Source organism: Pinus tabuliformis, chromosome 4_2, assembly GCF_031772625.1.
Source record: "Pinus tabuliformis cultivar Carrire ecotype Pingquan chromosome 4_2, CPIR1, whole genome shotgun sequence".
Taxonomy (NCBI): Eukaryota; Viridiplantae; Streptophyta; class Pinopsida; order Pinales; family Pinaceae; genus Pinus; species Pinus tabuliformis.
The window spans coordinates 947,707,170-947,715,630 of NC_142304.1; positions in this window are offsets into that span (position 1 = coordinate 947,707,170).

The following is an 8,461-nucleotide window of genomic DNA, read 5'->3' on the forward strand; positions in this document are numbered from 1 at the left end:
TCTAAATTTCTCTATATTTTGTGGGTTTTCGCACGTGTCACCCATGTTTGTCTCCTTGCTTTTACGCTCCCCCATCTTGGAAACATGGTGGAACAATGAACTCTACAATTTGTTAGCTTGAGAGAGGTGACAATTTGGAAGATTCCCCAAATCACCAAGAATGTTCCTTGTTACAAACAAGGCTAATTTGAGCTCACAAACCATTAAAACATATAAATTGAAGTTTATATTGATGTTCCCTAAAGATTAAACATGTCAATGGGACTGGATATTAGACGCATCATGAGAATCCCATAGAGAAAGGTGTTGTATGTGGGAAAGATGTCCCCCTAAGATGTGACCTAAATAACAACCAAAATGAACTAAAAAACTAGCAAGCTAATAACCATAAATGAAATAACACCATATCAAAACATAGGCCTACAGACAGGATATTCTAGGGAGGAAAAACCTAGCTTTATGAAAATGGTGAGACAACAATGAAGAAACACAAACAACCATGTCCAAACAGAAATAAGCCTACAACTAATAGAGTAGGGAGAATGCAGGCACCTAGAAGTAGAATTTTTTAGGTGCCCTTTGTCTGACTCACTCCAAGTCAAATCAATGATATATTCCATAAGATATTACTACATATAAACAACTTGTGACACACAGAAAGAAAACAATCAAAAGTTATTCCAAGATATTAATGACAAGAATCTAATCAATGTGGAAGATTGAAATCACAACATTTCCATCAAAGTAAAATGAAGTGATCCTTATAGAGATACAGGATAAACATGATTTTTTATTTACATTACAAGGAAAAGGAAAAGCAAAAGCAAAAGTGATAATAACCTCCAAGACCAAATAATTTGATTGTCAGCTTCATTGTATTCATGTTACTAGGTATGGTCTTTCCAATCTTGTACACATAAATCATGAACCTTCCCATACAACATTTGATTAACATATTCAGGTTCTAAAGCTAGGAGAAACTATTGGACTATTGAATTCCAAAGCAAATCAGAAAATCGTTGGGAAAACAATTTCATTTACAACGTAACTCGTGTCACAAAATGACATTGGCTCGATAGTTTAACCTATCAATGTCAATTATTACTGTTTACAATCAAGTCCCTTATCGCTTGAAAAATTTTGATAACCTTTTAGGAACCCAATTCTTCAAATTTTTTCACAAATGTGAGTCCTAGTATATCTGATTCTAGAATACCTAACTCCATTTTCAATATTTCCTTACAATTTAAATACAAGTATGGATCTACATCTTCTGTATCTTCCCATCACATAGGGAGATTGGTTATTTGTTTGAAGAATTTTCGAGCTAGGATCATGTCAATTTTCACCATATGCATCAATGCCAAACCAATAACATGACCACATAATTTGAAATAGGATAGATGGGTCGGATTCACTATATATGTTGCAACTAGAAGGAACAAGGTGATCAAATCTTTGAGTAACTAGACAATTTCAAAGCCAAGATGTGTTGAGAAAAAAAGTTGATCTCTTTAAAAAAATCACATTTGGGAATAGTTTATTTATATTTGACATAATAGAGAAATTTTCACCAAATAATACAACAAATTGCAAGCTTCTTCATGAATAAAGAAATATCAAAAAGAGTGGAACATATTTGTCCAACAATATTGTCAGAAGCTAATAAATTAACATTAAGTAATAATAGAATATAGCCTGTTAAGGTACACGAATGCTTTCAAAATTATTCCCTCAAAAAAAATTCGCTAAGGTTAATATTTACCTAATAATTGAGGAATTTCGACGTCGCTTCTTTCAAATTCCGTAGGGTAAATATCTACCTAATGCTTTTACAACGTCCATAAAATTGAAAGGGAACATTTATATCAAATCTCAAACTTCCAGTATCATAATAAATAGAAAAATTTAGCGGGTTAAATAAAAAACATGATAATAATTTTCCTACTCACCCAGGTTGGGAAAATCGATGGAGCCAGCAGAAGCCCTGTCCAAAAACCGGCTACCTCTACCTCTACTTAAATCCACGGATTCTATTAAAACTGCATCATTCCACAAAAATTATCCCCTGCCTTGAAAAACTGGAAATCCAACTTACAACACAGTCCTTCTGACTCAAAACCTTATCCAACCCTCTTGTTTTAGCATCTTCTAAGGCAACCAAGACATCAAATTCAATTATGTTATTTCCCGTCCCAATTGGATGCTGCTTAGTAACCACTGCATGCCTCTGACCTACTCTACTAGCAGAGAAATTCCCATTCTCAATATAGAAATTTTCATTATCAATTAGGGTTTCTATTTCACCTCTTCTTAACTGGACCTTCACTCAAGCAAAGCCATCCTGCTAGCATGAGAAATATTGAATAAATTTGTGGAATTTTCCTTCGAGATCCTAATTTCAACTTCTGAAATTCTCATTCGAATACGCCTCTCGTTCCCTACATGTCCTCGTATCTGAATTGACAGAGCATGCTGAGGATTTCGAAAAACCGCTTTCGACCTCGTCCAATTGCCATTTTATGCATAGTTCTCAACTCATAAGTGATGAATCCATCCGCAAGGAGCACATAAGACACCTTGCAACAATACCTGAGACTCAACCCCACAACCTCTCTTCCATGTCATTTCTAGCACACCCTGTTATCACCCAGGTTGTTCCCTATGACTCCCAAGGGAATACGGCCGGGGTAACCACTAACCAATCTTTGGATTACAGCTTCTAGCCAAACTATAATCAGAGAGGGCTCTCTCTTTATAATTTGTCTCTGTTCTGATAGTATTTTAGGCTAGCTATGTTGTTCAAACTTTTGTTTTTTGTGTTTGGTTGGAGAATGTTTCAGTCAAGATATGTATGCTCTCACTAGAATGTTATATGTCATTGGGCAATGGAGTCAGTGATCCTTTAGCTGTTTTGAGGTGTTGTGTGATGCTGTAGTGATGTTGCGGAGCAAGGTTAGTGTCTGAGGAACAAACGTTCATAAAGTGATTGGGTGGGTTGTATCCAGTTTATGCAAGGCAATCAAGAATCTTACAGTAAACTGCTAGAGAAAGACAGTGAGAATATTGACCTAGAAGCAATTAAGAATTTCTAGGTAACATTCATACATATAGAATTAACAGCTACATGAGCAATTAAGAATTCATGTCCATGGTTAATTCTGAAGACAAACATTTACAGCAGTAAAAATTGAGTACAAGGTGTAGTAAAACAAATCCTGCACTATTCTTTTTCTTTACTGCTAGTTTAGTGTAACATGAATATGATTTGATAAACATAAGAAAGACAAGAACAGAGATTAAGGAAAAAACTTGTTATTTCATCAGACAGCACAGGAATTCTGCATCAACACATGAATCATCAGCAAGACACCATAGTTCCAGGAAATCACTGAGCTGATCTAGCTCTTTGTATTAAACAATTCTGAAAGTAAACAGTATACATGCCTCAGAGTGAAAAATTACCAACCCCTTATGCGTTACTAAGGGGAGTATATATACAAAGTTTACATAAGAAAATATCTGAATGGAGAGTAAATGCTTCATTAATAGCATGCCAACCGCTGGAGTGTAGCAGCTGAGAAAGTTAATGCTGTAATAACTTTTGTTCCCTTAGCTGTCAAAAAATGGTCAGAGCCTGTTGACTTGGTGGCAGTTGGAGTCGGCTGAGGATACGCTGTCAAAATTTGTGCATTTCTTTACCTTTTGGGCTAGCCGTCGTAGTCCATGTGCTGAGTCACATTTCAGCTACTTTTAATGCTCACTTTATCATGCTGTTTGTCTTGTAGTGACCTGGGGCTGGCAGTGACCGAACAACTGAAGCTACCGTGGCAGAATTTGAAGCATTGCTTGCCACCAATCCTCTTTTGGCATTTGATGCCTCCTAATCTTTATCAAGGTCTCATCGGCCTCTGTATATCTGTAGAAATTAGGAGGGGTCTCAAAAAGATGATTCACTTCATTCTCAATAAAGAACAGGCCTTCCAATTTGTCATACAAGCTCTGTCCTGAGGGAGGTCCTATTTGTTCAGATGTACTGCCAGATGCAGTAATCTGATTCTCAATATATGTTGCCATTCTGTTGGCAAATTGATCCCGAGAGACTAGTTTTCCTGCACTAGTTAGGAGGCTGGGCAGGCCTTTTTCTTGCAGCACTGCCAACTTGACTTTAAATTCCTCCACATCTGCTGTGATCTCATAGCACTTCCTCTCCACAGTTTGTACATAGTTCCTGAGAGTTAGCACCTTATTGGCAGTGAGGACAACCTCTGTTCTATTGGGAATGCCTATGGCTACCAGTTCCTCCTTTTTCTACCTATTCAGGAAGTCTATCATTCTGTTGGCCTGCTCTGGTCTGTTTTGCAACAGTGTTTTGGCCTTATTGATTTCTGTTTATGCTTGGCCCAACAAGTCCATCTGTTCATGCATTGTTTTTATTGATCTCCATTGTTGAGTGATGGATTGGACTATTTTGGCCCATAGAATCCTTTTTATGTCGGCCATGGCTATTTCTAGATTCAGCTCTTTTTCTAAGGCCTTTATCTTGTCCTTGAGGGCCTTTATCTCTCTGCCCCGTTCTGCCACAGTTACCTTCGACTTGTCATATTTGGCATTCAGTTCTGCCAATTTTTCCTTGGCCTTCTTTATTTCATTGGCCTGGAGCTCCATTTCTTTGATGGCCTTGGTCAATTCCTCTACACTTTTGCTGGCTTCTGGTGCTGTTGTTGTTCCTGCTGCTTCTGCTGTGGGGGCCACTGCTGCCCCTGAAGTTGTTGCTGTTGTTGAAGTAGTTGGAGGAGCTTGGGAAGTGGATTCTCCCTGTTTATCTTGTAATGCTCCTTCCAGCTCTTTCTCCAAATCCCTGATCCTCTGGTCTTGCTGCATTAAGAGGTCTAATTGGTCATCAACCTGTTTTTGCTTTTGAAGCTCTGCGGTTTGAGGGTGCTCTGTGGGCTGCAGCTTCAACCTTTTCTTTAATGCATTCAGGTCATCATCTTTCTTCTTCATAAGGGCCTTCACACCCTTTGGATCACTAGGATCATGTCCTAGATCAATGATGATCTCCTCAAGAGACTTTATTCTATTGTCTTTGGCCAGAGAGGACATTCTCTCAAAATCCAACTGAGTGTTGGTATTTTTGAGTGATTCATTCAGTTCATGTGCCATGGTGGCCTTCTCCACCAAGGTTGCATAGACCATCTCCCCAGTCTGTTTATGGAGTTCAATCTGGTCCATGGGATGTATATCTCTGGCTAGGACCTCCACCCTTGTCTTCACAAAATCTGCAGCTGACTTAGGCTGCGGCCCTTTGGGCTTAAAATGGCTGAGGAGCAATTTTTCCTCCTGAATGTCATATACCGACATTAGCCTTTCTTGTTGGGCTGGGGTTGCATCAAGAAAATGTTTATAAACCTCTACCCTCAGCAGATCATTCTGAGCCTTTATTTGTTTGAAAGAAGCCTTAGTGCTCTTGGGCTTCTTGCTCTGCTGGGAAGAGGAGGACACCTCTAAGCCAAGTTGTAAACCTTGCTCCTGCTGAAAGGAGCTTGTTCCTGTGTGCTGGCTGCCCTCCCTATTTTTCCTTGAGCTGTCAAGGAATTCTTCAGTGATGTCTTCCACCTCTGGGGAGTCTAGTCTTTGCCTTTTGGCTTCTGGTTGCTGGGAGGATCCACTAAGAGGAGTGGACTCTTCTCTATCTCTTTTTGTACCCCTTTCCTCATGTGCTGGGGTCTGCAAAATTGGGGCAGTCAATGGCTCAGTTTGAGGTGGTGGTGTTTGCATTATTGGAGCTGCTGGCAGCTCAGTTTGTGGCAGGACAGTTTGCCCTTGTTGCTGTTCTGGTTGCTGCTCTGTTTGCTGCTCATTTACAGGGGCAGGCTTTTCTTTCACTGCTTCCTCCTCTGCACCCATTATCCCTTTGCCTTTGTCTGTCATTGGTGCTGATGTAGAGGGTGCCTGTGTTACTGGTGCAGTCCTTGAGGCCGAGGTCCCTTCTCCTGTTGAATAAGGCCGCTTGAAAGGTACCTGCTGCACAGAGTCTAGGTCAATGGTTTTTTCAAGCTCCTTCATATTCTTTAGCATTATTTCTTCTTCAGTTAGCTTTTCAACTAAAGTACCCTGTAGCCATTCTTGCTGGTTGGCATATCTCTCAATATGTGGGTATTGACAATGCCTATAACCTAGAAGCCTGTATTTGTTTCTTCTGGCAGTAATGAAGCCCTCAGGGTCATAGGGGACCCACCGGAAACTGTATGATAGTTTATATTTGTCCTTGAGGATGAGGTTAGCATCTTCCCATCCTTCTTTTTTGTTCATGATGAAGGGGCCCAACTGGTGTTTGAACTTGAGGTGGGCCTTCTTTCTGGAGCTATGGAAATGGGTGAGGTCAGACTGAATCAATTGCCTATAATATTCCAAGGCAAATATCCTCATGGGCACATACTTTGGGAGTCTTAAAGGACAGAGCTCACAGCCATAGACCCTGATGACTGTGTGTTCCTCATATAGGTACCAATCACCTATTTTACATTTTTTGGAAAGTTGCAGAGCCTTCTGTATCTCAGTTGACATCCTGGGAGGTGGGGACCTCATCAATAGGCAAGATACTGGATACACAAATTGGTCAAAAAACTCACAATAGGAATAGGGTGAGTTTGTGACTTTGTGGTAGACAGAGGTCCAAAAGATAACAGACCTTCTTTCCCCTCTATAATCTAGCTTTTTGTTATAGCATGGAAAAGCCTCAGACTGATAGTACATGAAGAGGTGATAGATGTAGGCCGAGTACTTGAAGACCCCCTGCCTATCCACTGTACTCAACTGATCGTGGATTTTGTTAGCAATGAACTTGGCAAAGTTATATTTGCGGGCAGGGGGTTGTCGTGGGCTGTAAATAGCCAGCAATACTAGCATGGTTTGATCCACATGCTCACTAGTGTTGTATCCCAGCACATAAGAAATCATGTCCAGGAGTAATCTACCTACTTCAGTGAAGTGAACATCTAGATAAGGAGGTGGTCCTTCAGGCTGGCACTCAGGTCTCATGAATGTCTTGGTGACCCTTTGAATCTCCTCACTGGTCATCTTGGTACCAGTGTCCAGCAGATAGTTCATAGAGAATGGGAACAACAGCTCTGTCTGATCAAAATGTAGCATTTTGTTGATGGTCTCAGGATTAATGTAGAAAAGGACCCTACCAGATGGGGTGCTGATGGCCCTGTGGTGCACATCATAGTTTTCAGCACATAGGCGAATGATTTCAGGAAACATATTTACAGCGGGGAGACAATAGTATGGAAGGTTGGACTCCAAGATGCCATATGTATCATGACCATTCAGGTAGTCCTCTCTCAGCTGCCTATAGGTCTGCAGAAAGTCCCTGTCTACCATACAGTCTTCAATAAGGTAGTCCTTGTCAGCAAGAGGCAAGGACTGTAAGTCTTTGTTGGGTGGATTTAATGGAGCAACACTGAGAGCTGTGGGTGCAGGGGCAGCCATGGTATGATTTGATGCTGAAGTAAGATGAGTGCAATGGTTTGCAAAGGTACTAAGAGATTGAATGACAAATCGATTGTACACGAAGTCTGAAGTGTTTTTTGCAATGGGAAAGCAGGCTTGCTTCTGCAGTTTTTTGTAAATTCACAGAGGTGTGAATTGCTTAGAGGTAAATTGCAGAGGGTATGAGGTTTTCTTTAGTGGAAAAATGTTGTTGGTCTACACCCGGCAAAAGGGAACAATGCCGGGCACCTCGAAGATAATTTCACAGTTTTGGCCCGCGAATTGACTGTTTAAATGCTGAATTTATGGTTCTACCTTGGTTCACTTTAGGTAGTAGGTGCAGAGTTTATATGGAATTCAACAGGTATTTTAATGGCAATTTACAGAGAAATGGTATGCATGGGCGAAAGTGGGGAATTACGGTGAATACCTGGATAGAACGATTAAACAGCCTGCGGGCCAAACTCTGAAGGTTGACTTGATGAATTGGAACGTTTGCAATTTTAATTTGGAGGCCTGAAGGCACTTTGGCAGCTGGAATGGCTATCTCTTCCTTTACGCGAAAATGACATAAAAACTGCCCAAAACATGATTTTAATGACAAAATTCGGAAAAAATAGGTAATTGGCGCCTTTTCGCCGATGACGTCAGCATGACGTCATGGCGGGCCCGGGTACGGAGGATGACGTGGCTGCTGAGGTGTAGGCCAGGGTGGCAGGACACGGTGGCGGGTGGATAAGGTGGCAGGGTTACGTGGAGGGCCACACGGCGCGGGGGCGGGGGAGGGCGCTACGTCATGCTGACGTATTGATGACGCAAGGGGAAGGCGGTAACGGGATGGTGGTAAGCGGGTTCCCCGCACCACCTTTGGGCAAAGGCAGTATCGGGGAGGGGGGCTCCGAACAACCCCACCGCCTGCCACGCGTCCCTTGTACGGGGCGGAAAACCACTTTCCCCGGACGCT